This window comes from Pongo pygmaeus, chromosome 8 (assembly GCF_028885625.2).
Source record: "Pongo pygmaeus isolate AG05252 chromosome 8, NHGRI_mPonPyg2-v2.0_pri, whole genome shotgun sequence".
Lineage (NCBI taxonomy): Eukaryota > Metazoa > Chordata > Mammalia > Primates > Hominidae > Pongo > Pongo pygmaeus.
Genome location: NC_072381.2, coordinates 10,166,764 through 10,190,547, shown reverse-complemented (window position 1 = coordinate 10,190,547; position 23,784 = coordinate 10,166,764). Strand labels below are relative to the sequence as shown.

General features: G+C 38.7%; 1 long non-coding RNA gene across 1 annotated transcript; it reads right to left on the bottom strand.

The window, feature by feature from the left end:
• Positions 1–672: 672 nt before the first annotated feature.
• LOC129045136 (uncharacterized) lies at positions 673–5,452 on the bottom strand. Its single transcript, XR_008504892.1, has 4 exons — positions 5,377–5,452; positions 4,705–4,884; positions 2,414–2,525; positions 673–879 (listed from the first exon to the last, which is right to left on the bottom strand). It is a non-coding gene; the product is annotated as an uncharacterized LOC129045136 (long non-coding RNA).
• Between the last annotated feature and the right edge of the window lie 18,332 nt (positions 5,453–23,784).

Sequence of the window (23,784 nt, the reverse complement as noted above, 5' to 3'; positions counted from 1 at the left end):
TCAAAGAAATTGAAATCAACAAATCTATGAGAAGCACCTTCTTTGCAGCTCCCTGGGGCCATCAATTGGACTCTTGATGGTTCTTCCACTCAGTGTATCATCAATCCCCTGGAAATCTAACTCAGGTCAGCATCTTTAGAAAATTGTAATAGCACCCCTTGCTCAAAAACCCCAAACTGAGAAATGCTGAAACTCAAAATACTGAAGCAGCCTTCTTCATGGATGGACTGGGGCATCTAAAAAGAAAATTCTCAGTACTCTGCTAGGATGTCCTTTTGCTAGTGGTTGAGTCCATTCAGTGCCCCTTAACTTAGGAAAGATTTTTCACTACTTTGCAGGGCCTTCACATCATGTTAAGGTGAAGAAAACCTATCACTCTTTGTTCCTGTATGTCAACTAGCATTTATCATGAGTGATAGCAGCAAGATCCTGTGCTCACATTTCTTCTTATAATTGTGTGTGTGTGTGTGTGTGTGTGTGTGTGGTGTCATGGAGGCAGGTAACAAAAACCAAAAAAGCCCACTTTCTCACCGTGTCCTCACTCTGCCAGTCCCTAGTTGTATGACTTCACTCTCTGGCCTGTATTTCTAAAATTAATGAGTTACCATGAGCAGTGGTTCTCAAATCTGGCTGATGACTAGAGATATTTAAGAATTGAGAGAATCACTGGTCCCTATTAAAATCTAAAAATTTACTTTCTTTTGTTTCTATGATTTCCTTCTCCTACCAGTAATGAAAAATACATTATATAAAACAATAGTTATGGATAAGTAGCCATTGACCTTTCACAGTATTTTTTAGGAAAATATAAAATTGATGCTGTAGGAAAAAAATCTTCATTTTGATTTTTTCCATCATCAATGCCAGTTACGTCACTTCCTTAAGTTAGAGAAAACAAGAAGTGAGTTAAGGCAGTTAATCACATGTCCTCTTTAAGGTAATGAAATCACCGTTACTATTTAAAAATAATCAGCGCATGCTTTAGAGTAAGCTTTCCATAGTTTAGGCAGTAAGAGAGTGAGAGAGGAAGAATCGAGCCTATTTTTCTTGACTCAGTTGGTTTGTCACTGTGAAACTTAGTTGATGAATGCTCACTGAGTACTCCTACACACTCAATAGCACACATATTATTCTTACTCAATACATGGAGAGGAAACATACCCTTCCAACTATGATTTTTAAATTGTTATTTTCTTAAAATAATGCTTTTTCAGTCACCTTGGAAATATGTGCAAATGCAAATCTAAATCCCATATGCAGTAATGATTTGGTCGAAACAAATACTATTCCCTTGAGCTATGTTGGTTTGAGGGGGAAAAAAATGACTCTTCTAGTGGGAAGACTGCAATGGCTCTGCTCCTAAGGGGGAAAAAAGCCATACAGATAAGATGTTCTTATTTATAACATGTAACAAGATATGTTGCTAGACACAAGCATCTTTCTGATGACTTATCCTGCTGATCAGAGTACCAATGAGTTTATTTTCATAATTACAACAGATGGAAAACAATAAAATTATACTTTAGGCTAATGTACTCTCACCCTTATTATCCTTTCTTTTTGGTATGTGTGTCTCCCCTGAAGCTATTTTATAACAATATAAAACTTGCAGAAATATGGCACCACAAAAGCCTGACCAGATTTCCTAATTATCTGTCATGACTCAAGAGTGCAGTAAGAAATTAGCTCTCCGGGGAGAGAAAAAACTTGATGGAACTTAAAATAATAGAAAGAATCCTATGATGTCTCTCCTCAACAAGTTGAGAAAGAAATCTGTCCATTTTTAGTGGGTTTACTAACTTGCTTTCCTTTTTTTAAAAAAATTGTTGTTTTATGTCAGCTACAAAGAGTTGTGTTAATCAGATCCCTTAACACATGACATGCTGTCATGCAAAGATTTACTCTTGTTTAATTAATTAAATTTTATTTATTTCACCCTCAATTCTATTCCATTCCTGTCTTCTCATCACAAGCTATTAATTCTGGAATAGAATGAATGAGATGTGTGTACTTGGAATAAATATGTATAATGTATATATCATATATATTTAACACATCTACTTCCTTAATCTCCATATTTCCCACCCTCCCATGTACTTATGTGTGTTCATGTGAACAAATAATTCTGGCCAATGGGATATAGACAGAAGTGATATACATCTGGACCAAGAAACTTTCCATGTGCTATTTTTTTTTTTTTCTCTCTCTCTTTCATCATCCTTTGGATGGATAACAACACATAGAGTTGCTATAGAAACCACCCATTGAAAATGTCAAAACCTTCATCAGCCTGGGTCCTTGAATGACTGTGTGGATCCATTCTCTCAACACATACCAATGACTATACTCTCACATGAATAAAGGACTTTTCGTTTATTAACTCACTGAAATGTTAAAGTTTATCTGTACTTACCTCACTGTTTATTTCACTGTAAGGAATCATGAGGTTTACATGGCCTACGTTGCTGACTTTGTCAACTAATTTTTGTCTATTGTAATTCAGTTAGAATGCCTGGAAAGCCAGTCTGTAAGAGAGACAACAGAAAGCCAACTGAAGTTTTCTCTTAATCTGGCTCATTGTCACAGTGTTGGAAGCTGGATTTTATGAGAATCTTAGGTGTTCTATTGCTCATTCAACCATCAATTGCTCAGAGCACTGAGTCTGCATTAGCAGCTTAAGGCAAACTGCTTTAAACAAAATAAATTGTATTAATATGGCAACATCATTTGCCTTGAATACTTTAACAGTCAGTAGGTAAGAACATTGAAAAGAACCCATTCAAAAGATCAAGTTACACCTTGTTTCTTGAAAAAACAAAAAAAGCAAAACAAAGACAACCTCTTCGCCAAACTAAATTACAGAAATGTGTGTTAGGAAACATGTCACTACCCTGCATCCACTTATTGTGCAGGAGGACCCCAGATATTTAGATGGCTTTGGAATTCTCAGAAATATTGGACATGGTAATACTAGAGTTTTCCATGTGTTGGAGCTGATAGTGTATTTTCTATTTGTTTTTAATGGATTTTAATTTTTAGGATAGTTTAAGGCTTACAGAAATATCGAGGGTAAAGTACAAAGAATTTCCATAGACCCCATCTCCTCCATACCCTCAGTTTTCCCTATTATTCCCACCTTGCATTAGTGTGATATATTTGTTACAACTGAGGAAACTATATCAACATATTATTATTAACTAAAGTCCATGTTGGCATTGGGGTTTATTCTTTGTGTAGTAGTACAATTTCGTGGGTTTTGCCAAATGCAAAATATCCTGTATCCACCATTACAGCATCGTACAGAACAGTTTCATTGCCCTAAAAATAGCCTGTGCCCCAGGCATTTCCCTCTTCTCCCCCATAACCCTGGCAAACACCTATCTTTTTGCTATCTGTACAGCTTTGTCTTTTCTGGAATGTTATATGCCTGGAATCATACAGCATTTAGCCTTTCCACATTGGCTTCTTAAACTTAGTAACACGCAATTAAGTTTCCTCCGTATTTTTTTGTGGTTTCATAGATCATTTCTTCTTATCTCTGAATAATATTCCATTGTATGGATGTACCAGAGTTTGTTTATCCATTCACCTATTCACCTATTGAAGGATATCTTGATTGCCTTCAAATTTTGGCGATTATGAATAAAGCTGCTATAAACATTTATGTGTAGGCATTTCTATGGACATAACATTTTCAATCCATTTAGGTAAATACCTAAAAGCACAATTGCTGGGTTGTATAGTAAAACTATGTTTAGCTTTGTAAGCAGCTGTCAGATTGTTTTTGACAGTGGCTTCACTATTTGGCTTTCCCACTAGCTGTGAATGACAGTTCCTGTGGCTCCACATCCTCACCCACATTTGATGTTGTCAGTGTTTTGATTTTTTTGCCATTCTAATAAGTGTAGTGGTATCTCATTGTGGTTTTAATTTGCAATCTCTAACGAATGTACAGTGTTGAGCACCTTTTCATATGTGTATTTAACATTTGTCTATCTTCCTTGGTGAGTTGTCTGTTTAGATTTTTTGCCCATGTCTAATTGGGTTGTTTTCCTATTGCTCAGTTATAAGAGCTGGTTGTAGATTTTGGAAACAAAGTCCTTTATCAGATACATGTTATTCAAGGATTGTGTTTCTCTCCCAGCCTGTGGCTTATCTTTTCTTTCTCTTAACAGTGTCTTTCAGAAACAGATGTTTTTAATTTCAATAAAGTCCAACTTCATTTTCTCTTTCATGAAGCATGCTTTTGCTATTGCATCTAAAAAGTCATTTCCAAATCTGAGGTCCCCTAGATATTCTCCTACATTATCTTTTGATACTTGTTTTTAATCTAAAAATATTTTATAATTGTTATACCATTGGGGAAAGAAGAGTCATGAGTTTATGATTTACATCACTGATTTTATATAATTTTGATTGGTGCACCACATTTCTGATATGTACAGTATTTCCCAACTCTGAGAAGTTGTGATATATTTGTTGGAAATGGGTACATGCTTTTTTATACTAGATTAAACCTGTCCATTTTTTTCTGAGTCTTTCAGGGAATCTCCAGAGAGTAGCACAGCACACTTTTATTCTTGGGAAGAGAGGAAAGCGTACCTGCTATGGAACCATGATGTTGGTCACTTTATACCTCCAAAGTCATGCCTATCATCATATCTGATTTATTGAAAGCGTCCCGTTATAAGAGGGGAACATTACCTGATTCAGTGATTGGCAACTGCAGTGAATGAACTGCTGACGTCTTCCCCAAGGAAGAGCTCAAACATCATCAATTAGCAGAGATGGCAGAAGGAAAGGTCTATCTTCTCTACGACACATCTGAGAGAGGAAGGAGACCAAGCTATGCAGGCGCTCACCCTTGCTAGTTGTAATGTGCATCTTTGAAGAGAAGGAGGCAGATACTAGCAATGGAAAAACTGTCCCTGGGAAGTCTATGTTTATCTTTGAAAATGTGGCTGTATAATAAAGCACAGTAAGCTTAGTTTTTTCAATGTAACACTCTAAAAGGCTACTCATTCATTTTGAAGTTGCTGTCATTGCTCAAGATATTCTTAGAACTATTGTTTGGAATTAGACTTTTTAAGGTGTTTACAAGAGGTACAAGAAAAATAATTCAACTTGCTTTTAAATCATGCCTCCAAATAACAACCATTGAAAGAATAAATTAATAAACTTAACTTTAAAACCTAAAATCAATAAGCTATTGACTTTTTCAGCAGTAAAATAAAATAAAAAATCAAGGTATAATTATATGATAGAATTAATGATTAGAAAATTAAGGTATTGCAAAGATCTACAAGAAACTACATGTGTTTTGAATGCTTATTTTCCATTAAATGGAGTAATAATGCAGTTTTCTTCCTTGTTTACCATATCTCATACTATATTCACTTAGTTTTGTTTCCTTTTCCACCCAGACTGACACTTTTTCACCTCACCAGTAACTACAGTATTGGCTAAAGTTCCAGAACCTTATTCCTCCCTTAAATAATTACAAAGAATCTAACATTCTGTGAGGTTACTTATTCCCATTACAACACTAAACTACTCTCCGAATGGAGTCAGTGCTATTAGAACTCATTTCCTTGAAGTCTATTTCGCTTTTACTTTTTCAGCCAACTCACTCTCCCTCCCTAATTTGGATTATAAACTCAGGGGAAGGGACTGTGTCTTACCCTATATCAACTAGTTGTTCAACGAATATTATTAATTATTATTATTAAAATTCATAATGATGCCAGGCTTGGCCTAATCAACTTTAATTCAGCTTAATCTCTTTCAATTAAGTTTAATTTAGGAGGTGCTGCCCTGATATTTTTCTTTTACCTAGATTTCTAATTTACTTCTGCAATAGGCTCCTCCTTTCATCTTTTTTTTTCTTGCCTCATAAATTTCTTCTACAGGCAAGATATTTTCTTTATGCCATTGCTAAGGTGCATTTTATCTGACAGATGCTTTTAAAAGAGACTGCTTTCCTTGCCTATTCTAAAGCATTATGCACAGCTTTTTGTATTAAAGCTAATTTTTCTCCCAGTGAATTGAAAAAAGCTGACTGAAACAAACCCACCTCTAGGCAGTTACGGTTCATATTAGCAAGTGGGAAGGGTATCTGATGAGCAGTTTCTGTGCTTTGGAGAAAGTGCTCCTGTAGCCGTGTGGAAGATGGATTAAGCTGTGCAAGAGTAGAGACAACAAGATCTGTTTGGAGGCTACTGAAATTATCCATGTTAGTGTAGCAAGAGATTGTCCAAAGCTCTGACAGTAATGATAGAGAGCTTTCAGTATATACTTTGAGAAAGGTGACCAAAGAGAACTTGCTGATGACAGGGAGATGTGAGAAGCGGATCTGAGCAGCTGGTGATACAGGAGGAGAAGCAGGGGCAATGGCATGTGTTCTGGGTACTGCTAGTTTAATAAATAAAGACTTGTAAGTGTCCAGGCCTGGTGGCTCATGCCTGTAATCCCAGCACTTTGGGAGGCCAAGGTGAGAGGATCACTTGAGGCCAGGAGTTCGAGACCAGCCTGGCCAACATGGCAAAACCTCGTCTCTACTAAAAATGCAAAAATTAGCCAAGCGTGGTGGCCCATGCCTGTAATCCCAGGGGAGTAATTTACTGGGGAGGCTAAGGCAGTGGAATCGCTTGAAGCCAGAAGGCGGAGGTGGCAGTGAGCCGCGATCGCATCTCTGCACTCTAGCCTAGGCAGCAGAGTGAGACCCTATTTCAAAGACTTGGAAGAGTTGAGGATCACCTTTCCTTAGGAAACAATAGTACCCTCTAAAGGGAATGGCTGGGTAAAATACTGAAGATGGCTGAGGCTGGAAGTATAGAAAATGCCAATATTTATGGAGATAAATAAAGAAATACAAATTCAAGAAGTATACCGAGTAGCGGCGAACAGAAAAATAGGACAATGAGGAAAACATCTGGTTATGTAAGCCATCTGGTATTTTATCATCAGAGGCTCTGGAAAGGGAGAACTGCACATGATTCTGAGCCTCTAGGGTGTGCTCTCTGTCAAGAGAGGGAATTCACTTAAAAGGCACTATTAACAGGGCTGATGTGTGGCTAGGGGGCTGTAGCTAGCAGGCAGGCTCTGGTACCTCTCTACAGTAGTTTGAGGTTAGCATCCGTTCTGATATGTCAGCCTGTTCAGTGTTACATATTTATAATATCACTGGACTGTAACAGTAGCTATCTCTCTTTCCTTGCAACTGTACTTCCCATCTAACTTGTTGCTCTAAGAAGATAGTTTCCTGCCTCTTGTTCTTATATAAGACCATCTCTAAAATGTTTTGTGACAGTGGCATGATGCAGCTGAATGAGGAATCATACACACACTTGGATCTCAGTCCTAAGTATGACACTCATTAGCTTTCTGAACTTGGGTAAGTTGTTAAAACTTTCTGAATTTCAATTATTTGCATAAAAATGGAAAAAAAAACAAGAAAAATCCAAAAAGTTTTAGATAGTAAATGAGATGCCACGTATGACACTACTTATCATATAACCAATAAGATAGAGGCGCTGAGTAAATGTTGATTTTTCTTTTGCTCTGGCAAGTCAGTTCTATGTCTCCTTTCCAGGAAGTTTTTGTACCCTGGTATTCCTGAAATCCTAAAATTAGGTCCTCTTTACTGCTAGTCCCTCTTAGGATGATGATCAATGCCACCTTTTCAGAGAAGTCTTTGAAAGAATCAACTTTTCAAAGAGGAACACAGAGTTAACACCTATATGAAAAGATGGCACTATTCATCCTTCTTTTACCCATTGTTACTTTTTTGCCTATGTTTTCTTACTCAATCTGAGTAACATTGTGTCTTTCATTGTTCACTCCTTCATCCATTTCAGCTGTTATCTTTTTACTCTTTAGCCAAATATACAGTGATGGCTCAACAGATGAAGTGTTGAAATAAACATCTGCTCACACACATCCTGTTGAAATGCAGACTAGAGCCTCAAGCATTTTTAGCTGACAAGTTATCTGTACATATGCAGCATTTTACACTTACCAAGAAGAATTCTATGTGCTAAACACATGCAAAAACGTAATTGCCAGCCCCATAAAAGTAAAAGATTTTCCTTTACCTTCTGTAATTTCCATGATGGTTATAAAGGTTTTGAGTCTTCATGTGAGTGGTCAAAATTAAGTCACTTTGATTTATTTTGAATCAAACAAACAACAAAAGTTCGTGATTTCCAGAGCGAGGCATTTTCAATTAGAGATGAAGTGGATGAGAGATTTCACAAGAAAAAGTTTTGAAATATGAAACCCAACTAGGCTTTTCTTCAAAAGAGATAACATGAAGCAGAATACAGTAGTGAACTGGGCACTTAGGCTTGTATCTGGAGTCCTGGAGTTTCATGCCTGACTCATGGGTAAAAAGCAGGAATTAATGCACTTTATTCCACTATCAGTGTCTCTAAAATGAAAATATTGGACAGAAGAGCTCAGAAAAGAGGCAACCTACAAACACATGGAATATAAAAGGTCATCAACAAATGCTAGCTGCCTTCCCCTAATTCTAATCTTTTTTTAAAAAAATTATTATTATACTTTAGGTTTTAGGGTACATGTGCGCAATGTGCAGGTTAGTTACATATGTATACATGTGCCATGCTGGTGCGCTGCACCTACCAACTCACCATCTAGCATTAGGTATATCTCCCACTGCTGTCCCTCCCCCCTCCCCCCACCCCACAACAGTCCCCAGAGTGTGATGTTCCCCTTCCTGTGTCCATGTGTTCTCATTGTTCAATTCCCACCTATGAGTGAGAATATGCGGTGTTTGGTTTTTTGTTCTTGCGATAGTTTACTGAGAATGATGATTTCCAATTTCATCCATGTCCCTACAAAGGACATGAACTCATCATTTTTTATGGCTGCATAGTATTCCATGGTGTATATGTGCCACATTTTCTTAATACAGTCTATCATTGTTGGACATTTGGGTTGGTTCCAAGTCTTTGCTATTGTGAATAATGCTGCAATAAACATACGTGTGCATGTGTCTTTATAGCAGCATGATTTATAGTCCCTTGGGTATATACCCAGTAATGGGATGGCTGGGTCAAATGGTATTTCTATGTGAATAACAGCACTACAATCATGGCATGTTAAGATTAGAATTAGGGTACCATTTGACCCTAATTCTAATCTTAACATGCCATGATTGTAGTGCTGTTATTCACATATGGACGTTCTGTTTTGCTCGACTCTACCACAACGTGTTTGAAGTAACAACTCCGTAGTAAATATAACAATTAACTCAATCACTCTCATTCCTTACCTAAAGTCTTTCATAGTAAATGTGAAAGCCATGTTTTGGCAGTAAGAAAATAAATTATATGAAGCCAGGCCGTAATATGAGAAAGCTTTATATATATTGCTTGGTCAGAATTAACACTGTAGATAATCTAGTCAATAGTTTCCATAATAGTGCAACCATTAAACACTTCAGCTCAACTAATTACGTTAAACTAGAAAGCAAATGTGTCCAAAAACATGCTTATACATTCATTTACATTTACACTATGAGGATATATAATATATGGGCTTTTGACCAAGACATACTCTGAACATGGCTGGCATGGGGCTTTGTGTATCACATAAACATCTATTGCATTAAACTGATTGATGTGAGTTGAAATCACAGAACCAGGTCCTAGCCCAACAGGCAATAGAAGGCTTGGGTTGATTAGCCTATTTCACATTTAAAGTTCAAAGAGAGATTGTGGGTGACCCAATCAAGGTTGATTGGTGGAGAAACCTGCAAGGCAGTCAACACAGACAAAAAAGAGAAAATTTAATAACAACTGAAAAGTAAAATCAAAGGTAATGACTTGACCTGAGCTTACAGAGGCTGGGAGACTCAGAAATGATGTTTTTCACTTCATCCATAACACACACTGCTCTTCTCTGGTACTGAAAATAGCATGTGACCTATGAAGCATCCTATTAGCTGTTTCAGAAAAGCACATTTTCTTCTGAAAAGAAATCGGTTTAAGAATCAAGGAAGCAAGTACACACACAAAGCCAAACACACTGGGTTCGGCACTCATTCAAAATGTCATGTCATTCGAATACGTCTCTGGTTTTTAATGGTGCTTCACTTGGGTCTAATCACATTCAAACCCTGCTGGGTTGCATGCTATTATATGCTCTAAAAATGTATAGCCAAGACATAACAAAAATAAAAAGCTCATACAAGCCAGTAGCTGGAGCACAGGAAGAAGACGCCTTTGGGATTCCATATTGTTTGGTGCAACTGGCTTACAAGGTCATCTATGACTTGTTGCCCACCTGTGTCTCCGTTCCCTCATTGTGAAAATAAGAGTGATCATTAGAAATGATTTATGACCTAGATTTGTCATATTTATTTTCTTTAAATTACATTTAGGAGGCTGTTTTAGCGAAACAGAAAAACAGCTCTGATTGTCTCCTTTTCTCTCCTATTACAACATGAAAGACACTGGGAAGACATTTCCAAATGTCTATTTCTACCAAAATGGGAGCAGTGTTATTTCTACATTTTCCAGGAATATCGTGGTTATGAAAAGTTTCAAGTGAAAGGATAATATAAAACTCTCTTCCCAAATATTTCAAGTGATGAATTTTCTTGTTCTGATCATTTTAGCTTTGTAAAAGGTTATATTAAATTGTATGTGCACATCAAACAGTATTATGTATCTTTAGGCAAGTACATAGGAATAACTGGTCCTTTGATTATTTTCCCCCTGAAGTTCGAACATTTGCTCATGAAGGCTTTGCTATTTTTTTGTTGTTGTTGACATTCAAATGGAATTGAACCAAGAGTTTTCTGGTCAGAAGAAAAAAAAGATAAAACTGATAGAAGTCAAATAAACTTGTGATTGTGTTTGACAATTTCCCAACGTGGTTTCTTCTTCATACCAGCTGCCAGAGTGATGTAATCAGAAACAAAATGCATTTTATGATAAATGCCTTGGGGTAAATGTAGCTCACAAAAGATACTACAATTTTCCTCTCTTTGGCTTCCTCAAAAATACATCTTTATCTTGAATTGCCTTAACATTAGCTGGTTATTCAAAGACAAAAGGAAACACATACACATATATACACAGGTATACTCATCAAGTTTGGCTCATAGAGCCAAGAGATGACCACATTATGTTTTATTTTCCTAATCCCAGGACAACTAAACATTAACATGTTTTGCCCAGAGTAACTGAATATGACAAGAAATATGAAAGAACATATTGTAGGTGCAGACAGCTCTTCCCAAAGTAAATTTAAATGGCATAGGTTTAAAAAACACTGCTGTAGGAGGCTTCATTCCATTTGCAGAACTCAATCTGTGCCACTGACAAAATAATCAGACACCAAGGAAAGAAGCGTGACCCATTAAGTGAGCTGGGGTTTTAAGTTCAGAGGCATTTGGCGGAACATGTGGATGGGCTAATAAGACGCTGTGGATCCATGGGAACAGGATGGGCACGAGAAGATCCTGTAAGACCTGCTAAAAGCCCCAACAGGGGAACAGGACGTCAGCAGATGCGAGGGCCACTGTGGCCACAGCAGTGCTGTTGGAGTGTTACCATGGTTTGGCATGGGCCATGTTGACTCACAACAGGCATAGTATATGTACATTACCTCTGGCCTTGATCACAGAGTGGGAAGCCCACTAAGTGGAACCAATACTCCTCAATCAGATCAACAGTCACGGAAAAATAGCCTTCTAATATCATAAGAAACAACATTTTAAAATAATAAAGTGATCTGATGTATGTAGTAGCAGGAATACCTAACCATCTCCTTGCAGCCAAGTCCTCCTTTTCCCAGGTTAGGTTCAGGTGGGAAACCAGGGAGACTGATCTGCTACTCATAAAACTATATGAACAAACTCTTAATGCCTAGATATAAGAGTGTTAGGACGTCTGCCCAGGGACCAGTCTAGAAGATTACAAGAGGTGCTCAGACAAAAAGACTAAAAGACAAGCTAGTCTTTTAGTGCTGCATTAAAACAATTTATTTTTTCAATACCAGGGAACACTGTAAGCCATGAAGCAATCATAAGCCTCTTGCTAAATGATCTCTAACCTTTACTCAGCCCAGCCCTGTTGTTCAGAGCTCTCGTGTCCCAGGGGCTCCTGAGTGGCTCATCTCCCTCCCACCTATGCCTGCTGTTCCTTTCTTGCCCTAGAGAAAACATAAATCTCATTTAATTCACACCATTGTGGTATGCGCAGTGTGAGTGCTGAAGATTGAAGGAGGTTCCTCCCATCAGAAGTTCTCAATTTGCTGTGCACTAGACACCCCAGGAGGGCTTGTGAAACTCAGATTGCTGGGCCTTACCCAGAGTCTCTGAGTCTGTATCTCTAGGATGGGGCCAGGGATCAAGCATTCCTTTCTTTTTTTTTTGTTTGAGACAGGGTCTCACTCTGTCACCCCAGCTGGAGTGCAGTGGTGTTATCATTACTCACTGTAGCCTCAACCACCTAGACTCAAGCAATCCTCTTGCCTCAGCCTCCTGAGTAGCTGGTACTATAAGTGCATGCCACCATGGCTGGCTAATTAAAAAAAAAATGTAGAGATGGGGTCTCACTATGTTGTCAAGCTTGGTCTCAAACTCCTGAGTTTAAGCAATCCTCCCACCTTGGCCTCCCAAAATGCTGGGATTACAGGCATGAGCCACCCTATCCAGCTGGAACAAGCATTTCTAACAACTCCTGTCTTAGATGATCATTACTCATGTTATAATTGTTTTCCACACTACCCTCTTCATTACGTGAAGAGAACATTTCTAGAGCTGAGAAGATTGTGGAAAATACCTGGTTCAAATACCTCCTTTTAGAGAAAAATAAGTCCCAGAAAGGTGAAAGAGTATGACAACGCTATATCTCAGGTTGCCAGATTTTCAATTCAAAAGTTCTCTCATGATGTATCCTCCATCCCACTTTACAGCTGGCTACTTCCAGTAGCTTTTGATGAGCTTTACCTCTGCAAAGCTCAAACTAATTTATATTGGCTACCCAAAAACATTATGTGAACCTTTCAAAAAAATATGACTTCCCTACGTTAAGCCCTAAATTAATAATCAAACTCAAGTTTACCATAATTATCAATATTTAATGGTAATTTTTTCATTTTTATATGAATGGCATTATTCTCAGATATTTAGTAGAGACTAAAACATTAGAAATTTTTGAGGTTTTTGAAATAAGCTTTGTCTTCTTAAAAAATTTTTTGTCAATAGCTTGTTTGTTCAATTTTGCTGAGAAAGAAAGCTAATATCTTTCTGAATAAATGTGAGATGACACATTTCTTTCTACTAGTGTTGAATTTCAAAGTATTTTTGTGACATCTCTCAGCACTCTGTGTGTGTGAGATTGTGTGTGCTTACGTGTCGTAAGGAAATTGGGTGATGCAAGAATGCTCTGTTTTGTAGCTTCATTTTCCTTTTTATTGGACTCTTCTTGACAAGTATCACTGTAAAACTGTTCCCACTTTTCCAAGACAGAGCTCGTTCTTTGGTTGTATTTATAAATAAGATTTAAGCTGTGCTTATGCTATAGCGAAGAATGGATCACCATAAAATACAAACTCATATTGTGTGGGAAAAAGTCTCATGCCTTGTGACTTACCTGGAAACTATCTTGTAGATATGGACAACTTCCCACATGGCTTCTTCTAGACTCCTGAGGAGGATTTTCATGTCTTGGTTTTTGGGAAGATGTGGATTTTAAAGGGAAAAACTAGAAACCAAGACTTTTCCTTTGGTTTTGTTGTTTTCGTTTTTGCTATTCTCACTGCCAAATCCCTTAAAATTGGAACTTTTCCCATTTTAAGAGGCGTGAGATAGTCTGCAAGTATCTTGCTGCCAAGGCCAATGCCTGGTACAGAGTAGTTAGAATGGGGGAACCAGGCATGATGGTCACACCTGTGGTCCCAACTACAAGGGAGGTTGAGGGGAGGATTGCTTGAGCCCACGAGTTTGAGACTGCAGTGAGCGGTGATTGCACCATTGCACTACAGCCTGGGTGACAGAGCAAGCCCCTGAATTTTCCAAAAAAAAAAAAAATAAGGGAGCAACAGAAATTCTTCGGAAATGTTGCTGCTTCCAGAACATTGATAGGTGTTTCCTCCAGTATCTTTACTTCCATAGGAGGTGTCAATTATTTTCAGCCCATCTAAACTACTGGCATCCTTAGTTACCTGGCAACTGTGAACAATATTCCATTGAGGTTATCCATAGTCACAGTGATTCAGACACTAATTCCTAAAGCTACCTCTCTAATAAAAATGAGAAAAAAAAAAGCATGAGGATTTCAAATAGTTTGGTATGTTATGGATTTTTAAATTTGAGCTTCTAAGAGATAAGGGGCTATGAATACACTTCTTCTTGTTGACAGCAGAACCTTAGGGACTCCCAGTATGAAATTCAGTGTGAATCACCTTGAACACCAAAGCCAAGAAGTCTGTTGTATTTCATATATCTGAAACTGTCTGTGGGAATGCAGCATTGGCATAATAAAAAGAAATTTGAGATATCATCTGGTTATAGACACTTTTGCTTATGGAAATAAATATTTAATCTGCAACAAATGTTGTCTATTTCCTTTTTGGGAAATTACAAGAGTTATTGGTTCTGAGTTAGCTTTTGTTTCACTTTGTGTGTGTGTTTTTTGTTTGTTTGTTTTAGAGACAGGGTCTCACTCTGTCACCCAGGCTCGAGTGCACTGGGGCAATCATAGCTCACTGAAGCCTCGGACACCTGGGCTCAAGCAATCCTCCCACCTCAGCCTCCCAAGTAGCTGGGACTACAGGAGTGTGCCACCATGCCCAGGTAGTATTTTTTTTTTCTTCATTTTTTGTAGAGACAGTCTCACTTTGTTGCCAGGCTGATCTCAAATTCCTAGCCTCAAGCAAGTCTCCTGCCTGAGCCTCCCACAGTGCTGGGATTACAGGTGTGAGCCACTGCACTCAGCGAGTTCTTTTTTACTTGTCAAAAAAATGAACATATTAGAGGCATAATGGGCACTGGCTACAGGAATCTTAAGATTGAGTAGGACAAACAGCCATGTAACTACTTGTTTAAAGGTTAGGTAATAATTAAACACATGTTACAATTTAGATAAAATCAAAATGCTATGGAAGAGTAGAGGTGGTAGGGATTAAATTTACCCAGAGCCATTGAAGAAAAGCATCTAGCAGAGGGTTGCATTTGAGCTGAACCTTTAGGATGAAGCCAGCTTTGGCAGGTAAAGAGAGCTATGAGAAAGTTACGAAGAGTTAGGATTTGTCTGGGAAGATAGTGAATGTAACCAGAGTGGAGAATTAAGCAGGGTGAAGAAGTGACACTAAACATATTGCAAAGCCCAGTTTGAGCAAGACTTTAAACGTCATGTTAATGAATCTGAAATTTATTCTTCAACCAACTGCAATATATTGAAGGTTTAAGGAGGGAGACATCACCATTTACTATACTTTGGGGAAATTAGGTTAGTGGTAATTTCCTCTCTGAACCCATCGTTTCTTACTACTTACTCTCACCCTACTCCACATCCATGGCCTCCCTGCTGTTCCATGAACACACCAAGCATGTTTCTATCTCAGGGACTTTGAATTTGTTATTCCTTCTTCCTAGAAAGCATGTTCCCAGGTATTCACATGACTTCCTCTTTATTCCTTCGCTTGTTTCATTTAGCTGTACAAAAGTCACTGTCAGTAAAACTTTTCTTTTTTGCCTGCACTAAAATGACAACCCCTCCCCTGAATTTCCACCTTTCTACTTTATTTTGTCTATAGTGCATGCAACCATCTAATGTCATATAGCACCCTCCTATAATTTGCTCTCCTTGAGGGCAAGGATTTTTGTTTTGTTTCCTGCTTTGTTCATTGCTAGAATGGAGTCAAAGGCATACTTGAGGCTTAGCAAATATTGTTAAGAGGCTAAAAAAGAGACGGAGAAGATGTGTGTCTTAGACTGCTCACACAGCCATAACAACAGGCGGCGGCTCACGCCTGTAATTCCAACACTTTGGGAGGCTGAGGCAGGCGGATCATGAGGTCAGGAGTTTGAGATCAGCCAGGGCAACATGATGGAATCCCGTGTCTACTAAAAATACAAAAATTAGCCAAGCCTCATGGTGGGTGCCTGTAATTCCAGCTACTCGGGAGGCTGAGGCAGGAGAATCGCTTGAACCCGGGAGGCAGAGGTTGCGGTAAGCCAAGATCATGATATTGCACTCCAGCCTGGGCAACAAGAATTAATTAATTAATTAATTAACTGAGTGGTAAAAGCAACAGAAATTTAATTCCATACAGCTCTGGAGACTGGAAGTTCAAAATTCTGGGTACCCACATAACTGAGTTACAAGAGGGCGCTCCTCCTGACTTACAGGCAGCAGCCTTCCTGTTGCATTTTCACATAGCAAAGAGGGAGCTCTCTCTCATGTCTCTTCTCTTCTCATCATGGAGGCCTCACCCTCATAACCTCATCTGAATCTTATTACCTTCCAAAGGCCCTATCTCCAAACACCATCACCTTGGGGGTTAGGGCTTCAACATATGCATTCTAGGGGTACAAAAACATTCAGTCCACAACCAAGCAATCAAAGAAGAAGGAGGGGGAAATAGACATGGGGTGCTTTCTGATTCCAAGGGAGTAGGTGCTTCTGGGCAGCACTTAGCCAACACTTCCTCAGCCCCCAATCCTCTCTGCAACTGATAGACCCAGAGGAAAACTGGGAATTAAGAAAGATGATGACTACAGCATGTCAGAAATTTAACATGCCTCTTAGATAAAGATGGGAAAGTAGTAAAAGAGGCAGAAAGGGCCAAAGGGAAATACAAAGAGGTGACATTGATGAAATCTCCACCCTCCTCACATGTGTCCTTTCTGGGAAGGGTGAGGGATGGTGAGCTATGGCAGAGGAGACCAACTCTTCTCTACAGGGCTGAGCTGCTGCAAGGCCTGGCCTCGCTTCCTTCCCCTCCATGTGATAGACTTGGGGCCTCTCTGTTGGATTGATTCCTGGTGTGGGTGAGGACAATGTGGAGGAAATTATTGGGATTTTACTGGGAACCAGGTGGCAACACTCAGAAGAAAGGCCAGAAATGAGTAAAGAGTAGAGAGGAGGATTTTTGTGTGTGTGTGGGAAGTGTGTATATTGAACAGAAAACGAGTCCAGCTGTGCTTACCAGTGGGTGGGAAGAAAATAAAAACCATTACGCCTATAAAAGGATAAGTAGGTCAAAAACGAGGGGCCAGCCTACTAACAGGAGGAGAGCAGCTCTCTGAAAGGAACATTTGGGATGAAGCAGAAAACCTAAATTAATTCTGAGACACATTCTAAAGAAAGTCAAGAAAACATACTCATTAAACTCCTTCAAGTCATCTTCTAGAAGAAAAACACCTTGGAGATTTAGGAGACAGGGACAGAGTTGCCAAATTAAAAAATTGGAAGAGATACCACCAACAACGAAAGGTGGAGAACATGAATATGAGGGTAAATGATAGACTTTAAAAACTCACCAAGAACTCAAGGGAAAGGAGAAGGAGAAAATATAAGCAACACGGGAAAGAAACCATAGAGATCCAATCTATATGTAAAATAATTTCCAGAAATTTCAAACATTGTTATTCTCGGAAAAAAAGGAACAGATGAAATATTAAAGAAATACAAGTTCATAAATAGGAGAGAGACTAGTTATGTATGAACCATGGTAGACTATGGTACGTACATCTCCCATTGCCCTGTCCTCATCCCAACAGACCAACTGCCACTCTCTTGTTCTCTGACCACCTCTTGCTTTGAGACTTTTCCCCATCCATTCATCTTATAGTCCCTGGCTTCTCACAACTTCTCCCGGAATTGGACTAAATTTCAATGGGATGTTTAAATAAACATGGCATCACTGATTAGAATTAGATAGATGATGTGTAATATTTTCTTTTCCTACATTTATCACTCATATATTTGTTAAACTAAGAAGAGTTCTGGATATGCATACTATCATAAAGACACATGCACATGAATGTTCACTGAAGCACTATTCACAATAGCAAAGATGTGGAATCAACCTAAATGCCCATCAATGACAGATTGTATAAAGAACATGTGGTACATATATATGATGGAATTCTATGCAGCCATAAGAAAGAATAAGATCATGTCTTTTGCAGGAATATGGGTGGAGCTGGAGGCCATTAACCTTAGCAAACTAACGCAGGAACAGAAAACGAAAAAAATACCATGTGTTCTCAATTATAAATGAGAGCCAAATGATAAGAACTTATGAACACAAAGAAGGAAACAACACACACTGGGGTCTACTTTGGAGGCAGGAAGGGGAGGAGCAGAAAACATAACTTTTGGGTAATGGGCTTCATACCTGGGCAATGAAATAATATATACAACAAACCCCTGCGACACTTGTTTAGTTATGTAACAACACTTCATATATACCCCTGAACCTAAAATTTAAAAAAATAACAAAGATTTTTTTTTTTTTTTTGAGACGGAGTTTTGCTCTTCACTCTTGCTACCGAGGCTGGAATGCAAAGGCACAATCTCAGCTCACCGCAACCTCCGCCTCCCGGGTTCTAGTGATTCTCCTACCTCAGCCTCCCGAGTAGCTAAGATTACAGGCATGCACCACCACACCCGGCTAATTTTGTATTTTTAGTAGAGATGAGGTTTCTCCATGTTGGCCAGGCTGGTCTTGAACTCCTGACCTCAGGTGATCTGCCGGTCTCAGCCTCCCAAAGTGCTGGGATTACAGGCATGAGTCACCGCGCCCGGCCCAAAAAGATTTTTAAAGTGAATTCTGGGTGTGCTTACTTTAAAAAAAATAAACAGCAAATGATCCCTTTTTTCATTGCTTTGGAAACCAGTCTTGACTCTAGACAAAACAAAACTAGAAACAGCTCTTTGTCTGATGAAAGTGACTCAGACACTAATAAAACTGATGATTTCTTCAGTTCACAGAATGGGGAGTTGGGAGCTTTGATGACTTTGTTCAAACTATTTCTGGATTTGGTCACTTTCAGTTTTTATATACTGTCAGACATAAGTAACTTATAGACCCTAAAATTATATCACACTTTTGCATTAGAAACCATACCAAAAACAAGAACAACTGGCAATACTCAAATTAACAAAGAAGATGATATTTTAGGGCCACACTGAACTGTGAGCACAGATGTCTACCTGACCTCTGACAGTCGGAGATGGGCCCTTGCCCAGCTCTCTGGGAAGAAGATCTGCAGAAGCCAGCTGCTGCCTGTCCCTGTGATGGATGCCGGCATGGTGGGGGCACCTACACTGTCACATCACTTGCAGGCCTTGTTCCTCTAATGACTTACATCAAGAGCTTGCAGATACTTTATATCTGTGGATCCTGTTATAATCTGTACACAATGGCATTGTGCACAATGCCAATTACCTGATAAAGCACAACCATTATGGACAAACAGAAAGCATGCAGATGCCTACCTAAGTGCAGGATGCAAGGAAGCATCACTCACTTTCACTCTCCCAGGAACAGCTCAGCCCAGCATGGTCCAGCTCAGCACAGCACAACTGAGCCCAGCACAGCTGTTTTCTGTCTAACTAAAAGGCAACATTTTGCTGTATCTTGAGCATGAGCAGTCTTCTGTAACAAGCAAAGAGAGTCCCAGGGGCACCCAACCAGTCACATTTTAAAGAGAGACTCTTGTGGAAGTAAAATCAATTTGTTTTAGCTCCAGTGTTCAGCGGAACAGATATTTATGGAGGTTTAGGGCAATATTCTTTGATGTAGTTAGTCTCATTTTTTCTCACTTCTAAAAGAGAAAAGAAACAATATGGTAGAATATAAAACAAACAAACACATGAATAACAACATTCAGCTGTATCTGTCAAATGAGACGGGACATGAAAGTCTTCATCCAGCATATGGCAAACCCTAGACAAAGTATGTAGGAAGTGTGTGTGTGTGTGCGTGCATGCGTGCGTGCGTGCATGTGTGTGTGTCTGTGTGTGTAGGGCCATGGGATACAAGAAATGCAAAGGAAAAGAAAAATCATACTGATCCAGTTTCCTCCTATTATGATATGCTGGGTTTACTAAAAAAGAGTTAAATTTGGTTGTTTGCTTTTGTGCTAGGATTTCATTTTAGGATGATCATTGACAAGTAATACACATGATATTTCCATCTGTAACCTCTTTGGGTCTCTGTAATAATAACGGGTAAGTATTGTCTTTTAAACTTCTCCAAGAATGCAACCCTACAGTGATATTTTTAAATTAATGAAACATAAATTTGAAAAACCATGTAGCCAAAGAAAATAAAAATAACTTAAGAATCTACTCCCCTCCCCCGAAATGAAGACCAAGATGATGGAGAAGAGAATAAAAGAAACACAACAAACGAACTGTTTCCAGTTTTTACCTGGGGTCCTGTACCTTTTGACTTATTATTTCATGGAAAATAGAAGTGAAATCAAAGACTGATTTTCCATGAATCCTTTTTCATATTTTCTAAACTTTGTTCTGTAGAACTAAAAATGCACCTTGAAACACTAATGGGTGTTTTTTTGGGAAAAAAAGATTCCATGGTCCAAATCCATGTTGGTAATGCTTTATGCTGTACCTGGTCTTGGAGAGAGGGTATATGAAAAGCTCTGAGAAGTCCACAGAAACCTATTTTTGTGAACTGTGTTTTTAATCCAGAATTCCTCACAATTATTTTACCTTGGACACCCACCATCCCTTTTATAATGGAGGTCTGGTTTACATAATTAGATGGGAAGAACAAGTTTCAGTGTTCTATAACACTGTAGGATGGCTCTGGCTAACAAAAACATATAGTTTCAAATAACTAGAAGGAGGATATCGAATGTTTCCCGAACAAAAAATATATAAATAAATGTTAGAGATGATGGTGCTAATTACCCTGATCTGATCACTGTACATTCTATGTATAAGCACATTATGTACTCCATAAATACGTACAATTATTATTTGTGAAATAAGATTTTAAAAAAAGAAAAAGGAAACTTGGTGGCTCCCATCTGTAATCCCAGCACTTTGGGAGGCTGAGGTGGGCAGATCACCTGAGGTCAGGAGTTCAAGACCAGCCTGGCCAACATGGTGAAACCCCATCTCTGCTAAAAATACAAAAATTAACTGGGTGTGGTGGCACACGCCTGTAATCCCAGCTACTTGGGAGGCTGAGGCAGGAGAATTGCTTGAGCCTGGGAGACGGAGGTTGCAGTGAGCCAAGACTGTGCCACTGCACTCCAACCTGGCCAACAGAGCGAGACTCTGTCTCAAAAAAAAAAAAACTATTATTTTAATATGTATTAAAATTTCCACCTGGATAACAATAACACAACCTCATATAACCAATTCCCTTAAAGTAGGAACTCTCCTTATCTCCTCACTGATGTCTAACTCAGTTCTGGAGTAATGATTTCACAATCATAAACTTTTCTGTGCTGCAGTGCTGATAAAGTTTAAGACAGGCCTTTTGTTCCTAATAACATCTCTAGTGGTATTTTTATTTTCCCTGTGCTTTCCTGGTTCTCAGAATGTGACCTTTGTCTATTTGTGTCTTTTGATGATTATGGGCATGAAGAGACTTAGATATGGAGAGAAAAAGATAACTTTCCTGGGCCACAGGAATAAGTATGACTAAGTGTACCGGGAAGATTATACATCTTGAAATCCAGTTTCCCCTGGCACCATCATTACTGCTGCTGCTACCACTCCATGAAGTCAGGGAGCTTACTGAAACTAGTTAATAACAAAACAAAGATCAAAAAAAGTAAACAAACAAAACCCTATTCTGTCTACCTTATTCTATTTCTGGCTAAATACATTTGACACTACCAATTTGCATTCATTATATTTGATATGTACACCTATGCCCAATCATTCAATTGTAGCCTACTTACAAATCTAGACTATAGCAAAACAGTTAAATTCATGCCCGTAGCATAGCTAGCTGAGGGTGACTTGGGTTCTAATAATATCAACGTACTTAAAAGTGCATTGACTGTATTATAGATAAGTCCAAATACTACACAGGCAAAATACCAGAAGAGAGAAACAACTTGAGAATGGTTGATATGTTTTGCTTATTTCTTTGTTCATTTCTGATAATGGCTGCTTTTTGATGGCAGGAGTGTGTTGGTGCAACAAATCTGTATGCTTTTGGAGATCAGCAGTTAAGGAGACTTAATATTAGGGAATGCTTTTTTGCTTCCTTGTGAAGGCAAATTGAATACCTTCAATCTCCTTTACTTAATCGATGTTTATTTGGGGCAAAGATTTTTGTCTGAGTGGAAGGAAGCTGGCAAACACTCCCATGAAATGCTATCCATGACAAAGTCGGAGGCATTTCCTGCTAAACATCCTGGAAGGAAGGAAGTGGAATTAGATAGGTTGGCCAAATTAGGCAGTGAGCATTAGGGAAATAAGGTTTTCTTTTTTTAATTTCAACTTTTTATTTTAGATTCAGGGGGTATTTTTGCAGATTTGTTACAAGGGGATATTGCAGGATGCTGGAGTTTGGGTTACAAATGATCTCATGTCCCGGGTAGTAAGCACAGTACCCAACAGGTAGTTTTTCAACCTTTGCCCCCTTCCCTTCCTCCCAACTCTTGGAGTCCCCAGTGTCTATTATTTCCATCTTTATGTCCATATGTACCCAATGTTTAGTTCCTGCTTATAAGTGAGAACATGCAGTATTTGATTTTCTGTTTCCGTGTCAGTTAGGATAAAGGCCTCAAGCTGCATCCATATTGCTGTAAAGGACATGATTTTGTTCTTTTTGTATGGCTGCATAGTATTCCATGCTGTATATGTACCACATTTTCTTTATCCAGTCCACTGTTGATGAACACCTAGGTTGATTCCATGTCTTTGCTATGATGAATAGTGCTGTGATGAACATATGACTGCATGTTTCTTTTTGGTAGAATGACTTATTTTTCTTTGGGCATATACCCAGTAATGGGATTGCTGGGTTAAATGGTAGTTCTATCTTTAGTTCTTTGAGCAATCTCTAAACTACTTTCTCCAAAACGAAGCAACATACGTTTCAAGGGGCTGGCATCTAATATTTGCCTTGTGGCTTTCCAATCTGTCCTCTTATGTCTGATCTAAGTTAGAAGTAGGTCCTGTTCTCAGGAAACTCACAATTTCACATTTCCTAATTTTTGCCCCAATACGAAATAAGGGCAGTGCTAGATGGATTTATTAATGGTCATTTGCTTATAAGGACTAGTAACATTAGCTCATGCCTCTCAGGCAAGTTTTATTTATTTATTTTTTGTTGGGGTTTGCTTCTGTGGTGCTGCATCTTCAGAAGTTACTAACTAGATTTTGAGACCTTAAAACCTTTAGGTAGAAAGACAGAAATGCCTCTGTTCAGCCACAGCAGCAGTAAGTCCATACATCCCCTCTAACTTTAAGAATCTACTCCACTTAGAATAATAGTCTCCAATCTCATCCATGTCGCTGTGAACACCATTCATTCATTCCTTTTTATGGCTGAGTAGTATTCCATCATATATATATATATATATATATATATATACACACACACACACACACCACGGTTTCTTTATCCACTCATCGATTGATGGGCATTTGGGTTGGTTCCACGTTTTGCTCACTCATAAGTGGGAGCTAAGCTATAAGGATGCAAAAGCATAAGAATGACACAGTGGACTTTGGGGACTCAAGGGGAGAGAGCAGAAAGGGGGTGCAGGATAAAAGATGACAAATTGGGGGCAGTGTATACTGC